A 17,980-nucleotide genomic window follows, 5' to 3' on the forward strand; every position below is an offset into this window, starting at 1 on the left:
CAGTCCTCAATTCTGTCTTGTATTGACAAATAGATGAGCCTCAAATCGTTTGCAGAACCTATGTGAAAAACTTGCCAGGATGACAGGTTCTCAGCAAATGGCTTTGAGCCTGCTCAGGACTTTCAGTGTGATAACTGTAAAACAATACAGGTTATAATGTCCTAGTATGTGTTGTTGTTGTTGTTGTTGTTGTTGTTGCTGCTGCTGCTGCTGCTGTGATAATGCACTGACAAAAGCAAAGACCACAGAGGAATACTGCTTACAGACTTTCTTTCTTTGGCTAGCTCAGCTACTTTTCTTTTGTAGCCTAGGCCCTCCTGAGTAGGGATGGTCTTGCCAACAATGGGCTAGGTACTCCTCTATTAGTGAAAAGTTAAGAAAATATCCAGCAGACAGGACAGTGTGCGGGTGGCAACCTTTCAGTTGGTGTTCCTTCTTTTTGGGTGACTCTAGAAAGTTGGGAAAACTTAATTAGCACATTTGTTTTTTTTTTTCAGAAAAACATTCCTTTGTTTAACTAGATAATGAAACAGGTACGTGCATAAGGTTATCCAGCAGAAGACTAAGCGTGATGGGGTTCCCACATATATTATCTTCCAAAAAGACCCAAGCTATGGATTTAAAAACTGCATGTGACTAGTACATGTGGGTCCTGTGCTTTATAGGCAGTAGTATCTCTACTGTGTACTGTGTATTATAACCTACTGTGTACCCACTCGCATGGTGGAAACACAGTTTTCAAGAGAAGCATCATGCCAAACCCAGGAGCCAACTCTGTTATACCTGAAATACCATGAGCGTAAAACTCTAAGAGAATAAAACACTCCCCAAATCAGATAACCAGGCAGTTGGGGTGACAAAATTCAACACCAGCTCCCTCTGATATCTTAAAACAGTATCTAGGAATTCAGAAATTAATTCTGAAAAAAAAATAGTAAAGCAGAAAAAAAAAGAGTTATCACAGCACACGCCGTTGTTGATATCAATACTATTTAAACTTCATACAGGGTCTAATAATTGTGGAAAACTTCAGGGTGTTCAAAGAGAAGCTGCCTGTGGGATTGGGGAGTGCGTGTGTGCTTTGGTAAGAGTGAAGCTGAAATTTGTGGAAGATTTTAAGTATACAATTTAGTCTTTCTGAACCTCAATTTTTCTGATTTATGACAATGGAAAGGCTATCACCAGGACTACATAATACTGGACAATGGCAAAAATAAATGTATAATCATTTATTAAAGAAAGTCCATGTGATACAAATAAATCTGAAATATCATGTCAGCGCAAATTTGCAAAAGCCACAAGAAAGATCTATCCAAGGAATTAATTACATCAAAACTACCTCCAATGGTCCTACTAGTCCTGTGCCGTGAAAAGTGGGTGGGTCCTTTACAGACCCCAGAGAGCAGCTAGCTATAAGTTACCATACAAATGCATTTATTTCCAAATAACCAAGACGCATGCATATGCATAACATTGTACATCAATGAGTTAATAAAATATTGCAGGTAAGGCATGGATTAACGTGATGAATGTTACACTTCAGGCTGCAATGGTCACTATGTGGGATGAGACTCAGGAATGCATCCAGAATAATTTTGGAATACATAGCTTTCTGTGCTCTCAAGAAACGTTATTCGGTGTAGGGTTTGGTTTGTTACTCTCAGTTTTTCTTCCTTGGCTTCCCCCCTAATGAAGAATTTGATTCTATTTCGCCTCTCCCACCCAGTGTTTGCAGATTGCTAGAGAAGGCCAAAGCAGCCCTCTCAGCAGCAAGGAAACCGGGCTGGCTGCGCAGGAGCTATATATAGCTCCACCTTGGAGATGTGCACACACAGGCACACATACAGATGTCCATGCTGGATTTGGCGTGGGGTGGGGTGGGGTATAGACAGCCAGAAATTGCTACACCTCTCACTTCTTGATTCTTTGCTACCATTCTTTCTTTCCTTTTCTCTTTCTTTCTGTTTTTTTTTTTTCTTTCTTTATTTTCTTTTTTCTTTTTTTCTTTTTTTTTCAGGAATTTCCCCAGCAGGGTGTCTGATTTCCCTGCAATTCTCCCTCTGCTACCAACGATCTGATTCCAGCTGGAACCGGCACTGGGCCAACACCTAGTGCCCAAATGCGGTCACCCAGGAAGAGCTGCTTGGAGCCCATCCTGACACAGTCACTTGACTAGATGAAGTGGTAGTTCCCGGTTGGAAACCGGGGCCGGCAGGGAGCTGCCTTTCTGCCCAGCCCATTCCGCAGCACTGGATTCGTCAGAAAATGCCGGGATTCTCCCCAGCCCCCACGCCCTTAAGGGAGCTAATTTTTCGCCTGGGGACGTGCAAGCCCCTGCCTCCCTCACTGCAAGCACCCGCAGCCAGCACTGCGCTGGAGGGTACCTCGCAGGTGCGGGGGAGGGGAGCAGGCGGCGCCCGGCAAGTGGAGCGGTTGAGGAGCAGAGAGGACCTGCGGCTCCCACAGCTTGCACTGGCACGTCTGTGCCCCCAGTGCCCAGCTTAGGCGACCAGGCATATCCCAGGCCCGACCCCGCAGGCAGCCGCGGCGTCTGAGAGCAAAGTTGCTCAGATGCACTGCCTCTGGGCCCCTCTCAGCAGCCTTCCGGTGCGTCACCCCGGCTCCTGCATCCCTACCACTCCCTCCACCCCATCTTCTGACCAGTGTCATATGTGACCAGGTGACAGCTAAAGCGACCCCGGGAGCCGGGGTAACCAGGGCGAGGCAAGGGCTGGGTGGCCTCTGGGAAGCACGCCTTCCCTGGCGCTCTGCAGAAAGGCGAGCCCGCCTCCTACCTGTTCCCCACTCCTGTCGCCGCCGCGCTGCCTGGCCCTACAGCTTTCCCGCTCCCGCAGCAAACAGCTGGGAGCGCATCTCCCACCGGCGCCACTCCTCGCCTAGGCGGAGCCCACCCTAGCTACTTGACAGCAGAAGCCCGGGCCTCAGAGTGCAGTTATTGGGGCCGCGGGGAAAGGGAGGCGGGGACCACAGAGAAACCTGCACCTTTGATTGGACAGGGAAGATGTCATTCCCAACTCCCGTTTCTGTGGACTCTCTTGGCTCCTGGAACCCACCAGAGAAGAGTCCTTGCAGTCCACCCCTTCAAACCTTCTGCTTCTGCCTCAGGGGGAGCTTAGAAGAGGGAAACTACCTTGAGGACCTGCCATTAAAGGCTCCAAGAGGTAGGGAGGAGCTGACAAAGCCAGACCCCTGGAACTTTCCAAAGGGAGACTAGGCTCCCTGTGATGTAAGAGACACCACCAGAGGCCAAGACTGGATATGGGATATGGACTTCAGTGAGGAAACAGACGACAGCAAGATGCACAATTAAATGGAGAGAAATCTCTCTCTCTCACACACACACATACACACACACACACACACACACACACACACACACACACACACACACAATCAATCAGAACTGGAGATGTTGTTTCCTTACAGTTCCCAACCATTGGCCAAATATGTCAGGACGTTTTTCCTTGTAGCAAAAAAGCAGAAATCTCTTATTCCGTTTGCAAAAAAAAAAAAAAAAAAAAGGGCATATATATATATATATATTCCAGTATTTTAAATGGGAAGACACAAACTGAGGCATTTGCTTTGGGCTGTTGCTTTGGTGGTAAGTTCTAAAGACAATGGCCATTGTACTGACTGATAACCAATCTCAAATGCTCAAGTTCTGGGAGAAAATATAAAACCAGACAGCTAAGTAATTCCAAACCTATTTTTAAGAGGGCAGAATGCCGTTGTGCTCTTGTGTGTAGTCCCTGCTGTCTGTCCAGGTGGAACCAGAAAGCTATGATACCTGAGGGACCCCTTAGTGGAACACCAGGAGAGACTCAAAATAAAATTGCAGTAAAAAGTGTGCTCTCTTGGCACCTAATGAGGAAACAAGATACCCTCTTTCTCCAAAATAGCCCAATTTGTCTTCCACCTAGGTAACCTAGCTGTCTTAACGCATGCTGAGCATAAGAGAGAATTCATGCCCGTGACTTTGTGAAAGGCCTGCCCCCCTGGACTAAAGAGAAGACTGATGCTACCAAAGGCTATGGGCAGATACCCAGTGCTCAGAGATTTTTATGGCCATCAGGTACAGTTTGACATAATCTCGTCACAGCACTGTAAGACTCAATGTGCACTGAAGAGGAAGTGGACCCAGGAGGTGGCTTACAAGGAACAATCAAAATACTCTGTGGGCGGGGAGCCCTCTTGTAATTGCTACTTGCACCAACACCCCCTGAGTCACGCTTCCCCATAGCACGCCCGTTAGTCTTAAATCCTTAGCCCCAGTACACAATTCCTGGATGACTGTGCCCTTGTCTTCTGCCGTACCTGTGTGAGGTGTGACAGAACTCAGAGAATGAGACGGAGAACTCGTAAAGGAGCCCAAGAGGACAATACTAGCAAACACTATAGCAGGGACTATGTTTTCAATGGGAGTATCTCTTGATTGTCCAACAAATCTAAATTAACTGGGCTTTGTACTGCCTTCCAATACACTCTCTTCCCATAGAAGGAAATGCATAGAATGGAAAACAAAAACAAAAACAAAAACAAAACAAAAAACTGACCATTCAAATTTACATGAGTATTGACACAGGAAACGGACAGAAAACCAAAAACTCCACCATGCGCTCTTCTTAGTCCTTCTTTCTTCCCTCAGCAAGTATTAGCATTGTAAATACCTTGGTGGGTGAGATAAGATAAACAGACTTTCACGGAGGCTTTTTTTTTCCTGAGCATACAATGCTGGCTGTGCATTTCCTGAACTAGAGCATGTATGTGCATAATCATATACACACTAAAATTATGGCTAGCATTGAGGTTATTTCTATCTCATCAGGCTTATATGTTTTCAAATAAGGCAGACTATTTCCAGGTTTTGTAATGGCTATTGTCGGAGAGAAAAATATGTCTGTTTATGGCATACCCATATTTCAATTTGCATAAAAAGATAGCAACACAAAGCAGTTTACTTCTTTCCAAATCACTTTCCCGTAGTCTGGGCTCTGGGCTGTTACAATTATGAGCTTAAGAATAATAGTAATAGATGTGCAAGAGGATTAGATACTCACACCTGTGAACATCCAAATACAAGTAGCGTCCAGATTGTAAGACTAAACAATCATTATTTTTTTACACCTCATACATTTATCTGGTATGGGTCCCATCCAGTTTCCTCCCTTTCCCCTTTATGAATCATCTGCCTATTGAAGTTTTCCAGGTCAATTAAATTGTTATATCCATCTTCCCACATTTATGAAGCATATGAAAACATGTACTTACATTAGAGAGTAATCAGGACACAACCAGTATGTGAGCTTGGGGTCTGCTTCATGAGGTTGTGATCACAGCGAGTGGGTCTGATATTGAGGCATGAAGAAAATTAATGAGGAACGGGTAGCCAAATTTGCAGGTCAACTTTGGTGTCTATTTTCATCTCTGGGAGAAGGAAGGAATTGAAACACAGTCTGAGTTGCCTCACCCTGGCCACATGGTGAATTTTATCTGGAAATCTTGCAAAGAAGCAGAAGGTGACTCTGCTTTATCCATGGATGGATCCAAGTTCCTAAGCAGTCACGGAAATCCACCTTCTACTTCCTGGACATTACATTGCTCGACTGCTCTTGGCTCTGTGGACACACACACACACACACACACACACCCTTGGCTCTGTGGACACACACACACACACACACACACACACACACACACACACACCCTTGGCTAGGTGGACACACACACACACACCCTTGGCTCTGTGGACACACACACACACACACACACACACACACACACACACACACACACACCCTTGGCTAGGTGGACACACACACACACACCCTTGGCTCTGTGGACACACGCACACACACACACACACACACACACACACACACACACACACCCCGCCCAGCCTCCTCCTTTTTTTCACACTGAATTGGCCCTCATTCGTCAAACATTCCAATTTCCTCCAACCACTTATTGAATCTCACTGAAAGTTAGGGAAACCACAACAGCATGGCAGCCTCCCCAGAGTGATCTCCCTTCCTCTCTCTTCTGTTCCACCCACCAATTCCACACTCCGAAGCTTCCCAGGAGAACAATTTCCTACATAGCCTGATGTGACAAAGAAGCAGCAAGTAGAGAAAGGCATTTTTTTTCTTTTCAGTAAAAAATTTAAGGCTGCACTCAACACTTGAGTATGACAATAGACATTTTGGCCACTGCTTTGAAGGGTCTTGTGAAGCACAGCCTGCAGCAGCATCTCCTCAGTCCGAAGTGTTGTCCCAGCAGGGAGCATCTCAGATCTCATTAGCCCACTGAGCTAGCTTTTCAGAGCCAATTGGGAACACAGACAAGGAGGTGCACACAGCAGGAAGATACAACCCATCCCCAAGAGCAGGCACACCCACACATGTGCACTCTCTGTGAGTGTGATGCACTGGCACTACCGAATGGTTTTCAAATACTGAGTATTGGAGTTCTGGTCAACCTGCTGGCACCTGGAGCCACTGCCATTTTTCTGGAGATTAAGTGTAAGATCAGAATCTCTTTTGTTTTGGCAGTGACTGCTGTGTCCCCAAAAGACTTTCAGAAAAGCCACCTGCTTTTATTTTTACACAGGTGCCATTGTTTGACAATAATCTACTGATTTCTTTTTATTAGTATCACATATCTATAATAGAAATCAATGTATAATGTAACAAAAAGCTGTTACTCTGTACTCAAAACCAGTGTGTCCTAAAAAGCCATCGACTCATAGATCTCATGAGGAATGGCATATGGGCAACTAAATGTCAGGTTGTAGCTCTGTTCTCTCTTGTTCCCCAAGAGCTGGAGGTCAGACATTGTTAACCAACTCCTACCTTCAGCCATAATTAATATACTTTCCCTTATTTTCAACTGCCAATTTAGACACTGCACATGTATTTTCATAATAGCTCTTCAAAACAATGGACACTTCTACCATCTGTAGTAGACATAGAACTGAACATCAGGCCATTTGCCAGTGTTCATTTTTTTGTGATTGTAGCAGAAGACCTGAAAGTGAGTCATTTATAAAGACAAGTTATGGATGCTGTGAAGTCCAAACCCTGTATTTAGGGTAAGCTTTGCTACATCATCCCAAGATGGAAGGTATAGAACCACCAGGAGGGGGAAACGCTGGGCCAACTGATCTTTGATAGAGCCCGCCTGTGGCTGTAACAAAATATTCGACAAAAAGAACCTAAGAGTAAAAGTTTAGTTTGGCCTGCAGTTTGGAGGTGCAATCCATTACGGTGGAGATGTCACTGAATAGAAGCTGAAGGTACCTGGTTACATCAGACCACAGTTACAGAAGCAGACAACGCAGCTCATTTTCTTCTTATTCCTTCAGGCACGGCCAATGGAAGGCTACCTATATGTAGGTCTTCCTATTTCAATTAACCAAGTCTAGATAAGCTCCCAGATGAGCTATGAGATTTGTTTCCATAGTGATTCTAAACCCTATTGTGTTGACAATGAAGATTAAACACCACATCACTACAGCCACCACTGACCTAGTCATCCAGGACCATGCCAGTGCATTCGTAGGAGCTGCCTTTGCTTATAATGGTCCTTGATGATTATGTGCGTACCAGAGATTGGTTTCCAACACTGTGAACTTGGGGGACACATTCAAGTCACAGTTCTTTTGTTTCCTTCTATAACAGTGGTCCTCAGCCTTCCTAATGTTGTGACCCCTTTAAAACAGTTCCTCATGTTGTGGTGGCCCCAATCATAAACTTATTTTGTTGCTACTTCATAACTGTAATTTTGCTACTGCTATGAGTCTTAATGCAAATATGTCTAGTATCCACAGGTTGAGAACTGCTGCTCTAGACTCTAGAGTCTAGAGGATGGAGAAATCATTGTGAACCTCAGTTTCTTGTGCCTTTGGGGGGGGGGTATGTTACACAGCAGGCATTTTAAAAGTTGGGGGTTAGGAGTACAGCGTCAGTATCCTTCTGAGGGTCATTTCCCCAAATACCCAGTGCTGTACTCCACATGGTTCATGTTTATGATCCACTTTCATTGAAATCTCAATAGTCTTTAGTCAGTTTCTCCTTACTTTCAATGGCATTTAGAAATGTCTACCATGCCCTGCATCAACTTGAACTTGCTGCCATTCTGTAGTACATATTTGACCTCTGCTACTGATTTCTGATTTTATCAATTATATGCTTTCTCTTGCTTAGTTTTTGCTTAATATTCCTTTTATGTCCTCTTGAAGCAAATCACTGGGATTTTAGCGTTTCTTCTTTTCTTAAAATTTGCCTTAAATGATAGATTATTTTTTGTTATTTTCAAGTGTGTGTGTGTGTGTGTGTGTGTGTGTGTGCGCGCATCTCATGGGTGCAGTTGTCTGTGCAGGCCAGATAAAAGCATCTATATTCCTCGGCGCTATAGCTACATGTCACTGTGAGCTGCCTGACATAAATTATGGGAATTGAACCAGGGTCCTCTGGAAGAGCAACAAGTACTCAACAATGTGCCATCCATCCCTCCAGCCCCTAACTACTGCTTTACTATATCCATCAAGGTTGAATATTTTATACATATAGAAGAAAGACTCTGTTTTGGGGTTATGGCTCCTAACAGTTAGAGTTCATGATAGCGGATCAGAGATAGCGGGAGGCCAGGGCTGGAGCAGCACCCGAGTGCTCACATCTGGACCTCTAAGCAGGAAGCAGGGATGTATGTCTTAACATTAATTATTACTGGGTTCAAACACTTTCTAATCTCTGGTTTTGGATTTTGCTGTGGACTATTTTGAATGTTTTGTTGTTGTTTGTTTGTTACCTGGTGCTGGAGACTGAAATCGTATGCTAGGCAAGTGCTCTACCATTAACTGCATCAGGAACCCTGTATTTCTTCTTGATTGTAAGACAATTTAAATTTATATCACTTCTTAAATGCTTGCTTGCTCACTATTTACCTTTTACTTTAGAATCTTAATCCCTTTTGTCAAGAAAATATCCTATGGATGTTGCACGTGATGGAGAATTCTTGGAGTTTTGACTATAGCCAAAATGGGCACCTTTTATATTTGCCCTCATTACTCTTAAAAATGTAGAGAATCAGCCTCCAGTGGAAGAGGGTGACTGCTGTTGGTGCACCTGGCTTATAGACCAAAAACTGTATATACTGTAGAAGAAACAAAGGACTCTGGGGGATAGGAGAACAGGCAGAAGCAGACAGTGACTGAAGAGATACCTATTCACAGACAGTGGTGAAGGTGAGGGCTCCGTTAACATCTTCAGTCTTCAAGACAGAGCCCAAGTTGTTCCAAACCACACGGCTAAATCTCAAGAAACATTAGCAGTGACAACCACAAAAGACATAACCAATAGAATTCCACATGATAACAGAAAAGCCCAGAGTAGACACTTAGAAAGAGAGAAAGCACCCTTGGGTTTGTATTCCAAAATACACACTCTATTTCCATTGTCAACTGATGAACTACATAAAGATAGGGCTTGCTCCAGGCAGCTCAGATGGGGCCAAGAGATCACAACAGGGTGGAAATAAAAATGACTTTCTGACTCTCTGGAACCTGTGAGTGCTGCCTTCTGTGTCACAGTCTATGCAGGTGTGATTAATTTAAGGCTCTTGAGATGGAAGATTATCACAGATTATCCAGCCTGAGTGCCCCAAATGCAATCACACAGACTCGGGTAAGAAGGAGGCAAAGAGGATTGCATTGCACAGAACAGATGGCGATGTGAAGACGCAGCAGGAGACCTTTGAGGCACTGGCCATGAAGACTGCAGTGTACAGCCATCTGCTGGGGTCCGCAGCTGCTGCTGGAGAAGGAAGCAAGGAAGGGCAGCGTCTCAGGGTTTTCAGAAAGGACAGCTCTGCTCTGCTCCCACCTTAACCACGGCCCACCATTCCTGACTTAGATATAAAAGGCAGAACGCACACATTCCAGGTATTCAGAAGGCCATTTTTCTGTACTCAGAGGAAGGATAGCAGGCTACCAAGAAGAGACTTGACACCCTATGAGCATATATGGGGCAGGAGGTCCCCCTCAGTCACAGTCATAGGGGAAGGGAGTGGGGGGAAAATGGGAGGGAGGGAGGAATGGGAGGATACAAGGGATAGGATAACAATTGAGATGTAATATGAATAATTTTTTTTTTAAAAAAAAAGGCCATTTTTCCCCCAGACTGTTGTGATTTCTTGGCCCTATCTGAGCCATCTGTCTCAAGTCTTGCCTTTAAGTACTTTATCAGTTGACAATGAAGGTTTGATTTCTAAGAACCTTGTAAGAATAAAGTGTTGTTTTAAAACATTTTGTTGTATCAAATGAGAAAATGATTATGTATTATTGTATTTTAATAGCAGTGTTTTAGAAGAAGCCTAATGAACTACTATCAGGATTCAGCAGACTTCAGTTGCCTTGAGAAAGGGGAAGATAAGTGTGGGTGTGTGTGGGTGAAAAGTCAACTGTCGGCTAAAACACAGCAAATTCTATTAGTATTCATTGGTAGCAAACACAGAACGGGGCACAGAATGCACCACCATCATATTCACTGTACAATTTTGCATTACTAGGTTTAATTCTACATACTATCCACCTAGCCAACCTCAAACAAACACAAAAGACCAAAACAAAGGAGGGAAATGTGATTCAGACGTGACAGAAAAGACAGACACAATAGGTAAGGGTCTTGCAATGGTTCTCAGAAGTCTGTTTAATGGCCAAAACAGCATATGCTCATAAAAAGACATTTTCCCGGTGAATGTTCTATACACTATCTTACCTGAGAGTCTTTCTCCTCGGTAGTACAACACAGTATAATAAATCATGTTCATTATGAAAAGCAGAAAAAGCTAAGGTGTGTGAGACTTGGAAAGAGGCCCTTTCAGATTTGGGAGTTGTTTGATACCAGATGTCTAGACTTCTGTAATCCTCCTCTGAGTTTTCGGGTGTAAGGTAGACTCCTTACAACTAGAACCAGGTTTTACTTCATTAATCCTCCCCTGTCTCCTCCCAGAGCACGGGTGGCATATATATTACATTTTTCAATATCCATTTCTATGAAGATGGCACTCATTATAAAGATATGTTGGATTTTTTCCTCACAGAAGAGCATGTGGCTGGGGATCCCCTCTAACTACTTCTCTTAGTCTTTACACACCACAAGGGAGCAAACCGGTCATCTTTGTTCACCGCTCCAAACTCATTTCCCATGGTGAGCCAACCCTTGGCCATAAAATATATACACAAAACATGTGTGGCCCACTTAAGGCATAAACTGAAGGGTCAGGCTTTAGTTTCCTAGTCAGGCTAAGAAAAGCAGAGCAGCCATAGTGCCCGGCTTATTTCTACCACCGTGGCTGCTTATTTTCAACCCAGAAACTTCCTTCAACCTCCACCCACTCCACATTTGGAGTCAGATTAACTCCTACCTACACTCCAACCTTGGTTCAGCTGTTACTTTTCACCTTTCCTCATCCTTTACTCATAAACCTGTCTTGGTAATCTATTTTGTTACACACATTTGTTGTTGTGTGCCTCTCTTTATTACAAATAAATGGTTTTTAAAGGCAAGACCATATTGGATTGATTAGTTTAGCTGCTAAGGACTAAAATAAAGCCATTTTCTTCTGCCCTCTTTTGATGTTTATGGGGAGCCTTCATGGAAAATGCTGTGGAATTAGATACTTAGAGAGAGGATATAATAGCCATGATCAGGATACAACTGTGCCAGAAAGACCAGAGTCATGGGAAACTTCCCCTAAGGTACCAGCACGGGGAGGCAGTGGGACACTCAACTCGGGGCCTCATAGGGGATGACTAGGCTTGGAGATATCACCTACAGAGATGATTAAATGATCACTCCATTTACATAGTGCTTTCTCTTGTTCAGGTCTGGGTTGGACACAGAGCCAACAGGTATGAATTAAGTTTCTTTAGAGAAGATCAGGAGTTGTTGAAGGATCAGTGATATTTAATGTTGAATTATTATTTTAGTGAATTCAGCAGTGACTTCATATACAATAACCATACAGAGAGACTAGGATCTATTTAATTAGCCGATAGCACAATGCTGTACAATAATTTCTCCATCCTAAACCTCTGTGCTAGTATAGATTCCTCCCGTTCTGATTTCCTGCTTTATACTTGCTTTTACTCCTATCCTAGGTGTGGCTCATTCCTCCTGGTGCTTGCTTGTCTTCTCGTGACTCCATCCTGTCCTTCTCTCTCTCTCTCTCTCTCTCTCTCTCTCTCCTCTCTTCACTGGACCGGGATGTCTCACCCTATTCTCTGTTATTGCTCAGCATTGGCTAGTTGGTTTTTATTGGCAACACAGAACAAATGGTGACATGTTTACACAAACTTGAGACAGGAGATACTTAGAATATAAACATCACAAAGCAATGTCCGGATTGATCCAGAGAGAGGGGTGGAGAAATCAACATTTGATTGAACAAAGATAAACTGTACATAGTCCACAAGAACATTTTCCCAACAACCAGGCCTTTGGCCTCTTGCTCTCCCCCTTCCCTCTGTCGTGCTATCTACCAGAGATCATTGGTAGATTAAGCTGCCTAGACTGAGGCTGTTCAGCCTCCAATAAACACAATAAAAACCATAGCATTTTTTTTCCTTATAAAATACCCAGTGTTTGACGTTTTGCCATAGTATCACAAAATGGGCTCGGTGAAATTTTACAGATGCAATATCACAGTTAAAAGTTATGTTTCAGTTTATTTATACATGGGAAAAAAGTTATTGAAATTACATTGTCTTAGTTAGCCTTACTATTGCTGTAATGAAACACCATGACCAAAAGCAGGTTGAGCACTCAAACAAGGCCAGAACCTGGAAATAGGAGCTGATATAGAGGTCATGGTGGGGTGCTGCTTACTGGTTTGTTCCTTAAGTTTTGCTCACGTTTTGCTTTTTTATAGAACCAGACAACCTAAGGATGGTCACACCCACAAAAGACTGGCCTGTCTCCCATCATCACTAATTATGGAAACATTTTCTTAATTGAGGTTCCTCCTCTCAGTAATTTCAGTTTGTATCAAGCTGGCATGAAACTACCCAGCACATGCATATATGCTTCTGGCAAGCTATAGATAAAAGCCCCAAACCTCACAGGTCCATTTAGGAAGAAAGCATGTAGAATTCGAGCTTGAGGTCTCTGCACTGCTGCTGGGTATTTCTGGAGAGAATGCTGCAAGAAACGCAGCTTCCTTTGGGGTCTTAGCCATGACATGAGGAACATAAAGAACAAATGTCTCAGCACATGAGGACAGCACAGCGCACGACTTGAGAAACGATGAACCTCCTGCCTGCTCTGAGCTTTTGGCCGCCAGTCAGACTTCAGGTGTGAAACTACTTGCTTAGTCTTTAGGTGACAAAAATCATTCCACTTCCTGGGAGATTTGCTATTTGGCAACTCACTATCTGAAATTGGCTCAGTGCCTAGGCTCCCTTCTAGCTGCTTGTTTACCTCTTACCTGTTGATTGATGAGAAAGACTGGTTTTATACTGCATGAAGCTACCTAGCATACCCTACTCTTTCCTTCATTATTTCCTTGGTTGTTACTTCTCTTTAAAACTTTATTATTTACGCTAGGTTAAGTAAGAACTTCTTGGCCTGTGGATGGTTCTTTTGTTGAGTAGCATATTTTGATGTAAGTGCAAAGTGATATGGTATGGAGCCAGTTTCCTAAGGAAAAGACAAGGTGCCATCGAGGTTCCTTTGGATGACAGACTTGAAAGTGACAGAAGAGCTCAAGTACCTTTTGTGTACCACTACTCTTGGGGATGATGTTCAGAAGCGGGAAACAGACTGGTTTGGAAATTCCAAGTCTCACAGCTAGGATGACTCCACTTTGGAGCATTCTCTAACTTTGTGTCTCCTTCCATCTAAGTGCCTCCTTTCATGCAAAGCTCACTAGAGCCAAAGGAGGTGACACGGGTCCCATAACCACAACTGTCTGAGAAAATGCAGCAGGAGGAGCACGGGTTTGGGGCTAGCCTTAGCTCCACAGTGAGACGGCCTCAAACACAAATAAACGAATAACAACTTAATAGTGAAATAAAGCTCCCTAACGGTGTCATTACATTGTGAATGTTAGGCTTTTCAACATGCATGGTCAGACTCCTTCCCATCTCTCTCGGCTTCTCAATCTGTCCATCATTTTGCTCATGTTTATAGCCGTTTCACTTCACTCTGTTTCCTAAAAGTGTTATGCTTAGTTGCGACTTATTTTGTAAAAGTTATCTACCTGATTCTTCCCGATTGACTATGGTATTTTAAGATTCTAATCTTTTAAAAATAATTTTTTCTTCATCCTTGAGAGCATAATAAAATTACATAATTTTTTATTTCCCTTTCCTCTCTCAAAAACTTCACAATAGCCCTTCTTGCTGTCTTTTATATCTATGTCCTCCTTTTCCCCTTAATTAATGTTGCATATATATGTGTGTAAGTATAAAATATATATTCCTAAATATAACTTGCTCAGTGTATATAATATTACTTGTATATATGTTTTCAGGGCTGACCATTTATTATCTGATAACCAATTGTTGTACTCTTCTCTGAAGCAGACTATTTCCCTCACTCCCAGCATTCCTTAGTTGCCTGCAATTCCTTTACAGGGTTGAGGCTTCCTTGTGTTTTCTATCCATTTAGGCATGTCTGTTGCTCTTGTTCCACTCATGGAAGAGGGTGTAGAAAGGTTGTAAGAGCCAGAGGATCAGAGTGTTTGTTTTGGGATGGTGCCTCCTAGTAGTGTTAGAAGCTACACCATAAGTCTCACCAACATGAACACTCAAGTGCAATATAAATGGCACCATCAGAGAAGTCCTCTTTCACAGAACTAGTCAAGTAGACCCAGCGTAGGAATTCTCTGTCACATCACACTTTTGCTTTCTCTTCATAGCTTTTTAAGATAATATGTAAAATGCTGGCTATCTATTCATTTGTGTATTTTTATCTGCCTACAAAATTATACAGGAAGACTACAAGGGACAGGGATGGTATTTTATCTACTACTTTTGCTCCTTGTCTAGAATAGAGTGCAGCACCTACTATTTATGTTCTGTGTTCCTCTTGTTGTTTCTATAGCTACAATGAGATGGTAACAGGAAAGCTGCATTTCTGGCTACAGTCCCTCCAGAAACACCCAGCAAGAATCCAGAGTCCCCAAACTTGACTTCTACATATTCTCTGCATAGGTACACTTGTAGTTTTTTCAGAGCATTTACCTGAACCCTGCCACATTTCTGATAAATGTACAAGAACTTCAATAAGTACAATACTAGTTTCAAACGTAGTGAAGTTTAGATATTTAAAGTGAATAAATATCACCAATAACCAAATCTCCAGGAGAAGATACAACACACTTTGGTGAACTTAAGAGAGAAATTTAAGAAAAAGATTAACTATCTCACAAAATATAGATTACAAAGTGGCCACCTGATGAGAGTTTTGAGTGAAAATGTTAAAAGTGTCATTAAATGGGAGGAATAGCTCTCATGGGAATGATCTAATGGATACATTGATCTAAAGAGAGAAACCCCAGATAAAACAGAAAATGAAGAAAGTCCAAGACAGAGAAAGAGAGCCAGAGTAAGAAATAAGGCCTAATGATATTTGAAACTCTGACAAACATTTCTGCGGAAAACCTAAAACCTGATGTGGATGAACACATGCGTCTGTGGAAGAGTGCTTAATAAGCAAGTGTGAGCATTGAGTTCTAAACCCAGTAGTCATAAGAAAAAAGAAAAAGCTAGGACAAGTAGGATATGATTAAGGGAAACATTCACTCTAAGTTAGGTTTGGGGATAAGATCACACATCTTCTTATGCACCATGATAAGGAAGGTCATTAGAGTACTCACAGTAGAGTAATTCGGCTATGGGTATAAAAACAGAGAATGGATGATTATCTAGTTTAATTATACAGAAGTTCAAAAATAAGACTTGGGATAGATGACATGATTTTTGGTAAATATAGATTGTTACCACCTAAGTATAGGAAAAAACACTTGGCCTGTTTAAAACTTATTAACTTATGACATTAAAAAAAAACCTATTGTTTTGAACTTACAATGAACTCTGAGAATGAAAGATAGTTGATGAATGTTTAGTTAGACATGAATATTCTGTATATTCATCTATTGGCAGCAGAGAGTAAGAGAGAGAGAGAGAGAGAGAGAGAGAGAGAGACAGACAGACAGACAGACAGACAGACAGACAGACAGACAGACACAGACACAGACACAGACAGAGAGAGACAGTAGATTTGGCCTGGCATGAGCTTTTGAAACTTCAAAGCCCTCCCCTAGTGACATGCTTCCTCCTACAAGACCACACCTCTAATCCTTTCCAACAGTTCCACTTCCCAGTGACTATACATTCAAGTATCTGAATAAAAGGTAATGGGGCATTAAAGCTGCCTCAGAGTTTAAGAGCACTTGTTGCTGACACAATGGAGGCTCGATGAGGCCCCTTAACAATAACAGAAATCTATTCCTATTCATTTTGAAAATGAGAAGGATTTGGCACGGGTTGGAGTCCAGAAGCAGCAGGCTTAAAACCTGACACTGCAGTCTGTTTTCCTCCCGTCCTAAGCTCCTGGAGTAATGACTCATGAGAATCCAAGTATATATTCTCAAATAACTAGGCCACGTAGCTAGGCTTTTTCTCTTACTAGCTCATAAGTTAAAATAACCCATTGTACTAATCAACATTTTGTCACCTGGCTGGTTACCTCTGCTTAGGTACTCTGTGTCCATCCTCTTCACACCTTGCTGGCTGGCTGCCTTTTTCCTGCCTGGCCCTATCCAAGAATCCTTCCTGCCTGTCAGATGTCCCTCCTCCTATTTTCTGCCTAAGCTATAGGCCATCAGATATCTTTTTCTTTTCTTTTTTTTTATATTTTTTCCTCCTTTATTAATTTATTCTTGTTACATCTCAATGGTTATCCCATCCCTTGTATCTTCCCATTCTTCCCTCCCTCCCAATTTTCCCTTATTCCCCTCCCCTATGACTGTTCCTGAGGGGGATTACCTCCCCCTCTATATGATCATAGGGTATCAAGTCTCTTCTTGGTAACCTGCTGTCCTTCCTCTGATTGCCACCAGGTCTCCCCATCCAGGGGACATGGTCAAAGGTGAGGCACCAGAGTATGTGAGAAAGTAATATCCCACTCTCCACTCTACTGTGGAGAGTGTTACGAAAGCCTTCACTTACCAGGAAACTGCGACAGAGGAGAGGACATTCTAGTGGGACTCTAGATGAGAGAATCATGGGAGAAAGGCAAAGTAGAAGGACCCAGAGGGTCCTAGAAGCCTACAAGTAGAACATTATGATAGGCAGATTTGGGCACAGGGGTCCCGCTCAAACTAAGGCACCAGCCAAGGACAATACAGGCGGTAAACCTTAAGCCCCTACCCAGATCTAGCAGATATCTTTTTCTTGATGTGTGTTGCTTCCATACAGACACAAGAGATTCCTACTACAACCAAAGAACAGCTGATATTTTAGTTTGACACTAATTCCCAGCCCTAAAGCAGGCCAGTAAGAAGAGTCCCCCTTTCCCTGTCAGCCTTTCTGATTTATTCAGGCCTTCCATGGATCCATAAAACCATCATATTGGTCAGTGTGCAGATTCAAATATTCATTTCATTTTCAAAGAAATACTCCAAATCACATTTTATCAAATATCTATGCAAGTCTCAATCCACTCCAGTTGATGAACCATAGTAATCAAAGGACTATTAGATCACTACATGCTGACCATAGAGAGGTGGCAGGGAGGAATGATGAAGGGTCAAGAGCATATGTAAAAATGTTTCATTCTCCTCCATATGTTTTTCTGTTTAGAAAATGGCATGTAGATAATAAATGATTTTTAGAATGCGCCACTTACATTTTGAGGTTAATCAGTAAACGGTACCACAAGCTCTGAGAGTGTGT

The 17,980-nt window shown here is 42.7% G+C and overlaps 1 protein-coding gene across 2 annotated transcripts in view; it reads right to left on the reverse strand.

The window, feature by feature from the left end:
• The window catches only part of CNTN1 (contactin 1), a 302,283-nt gene extending 299,330 nt beyond the window's left edge, over positions 1 to 2,953 (reverse strand). For both annotated transcript variants that reach the window (XM_084750668.1, XM_084750671.1), the window contains exon 1: positions 2,796 to 2,953. The gene's annotated coding sequence lies outside the window, so the exon portion shown is untranslated. The remainder of the gene's footprint in view (positions 1 to 2,795) is intronic.
• Positions 2,954 to 17,980: the final 15,027 nt, after the last annotated feature.

The sequence above is a fragment of the Acomys minous genome (genome assembly GCF_964271855.1).
Source record: "Acomys minous genome assembly, chromosome: 12".
Taxonomy (NCBI): domain Eukaryota; kingdom Metazoa; phylum Chordata; class Mammalia; order Rodentia; family Muridae; genus Acomys; species Acomys minous.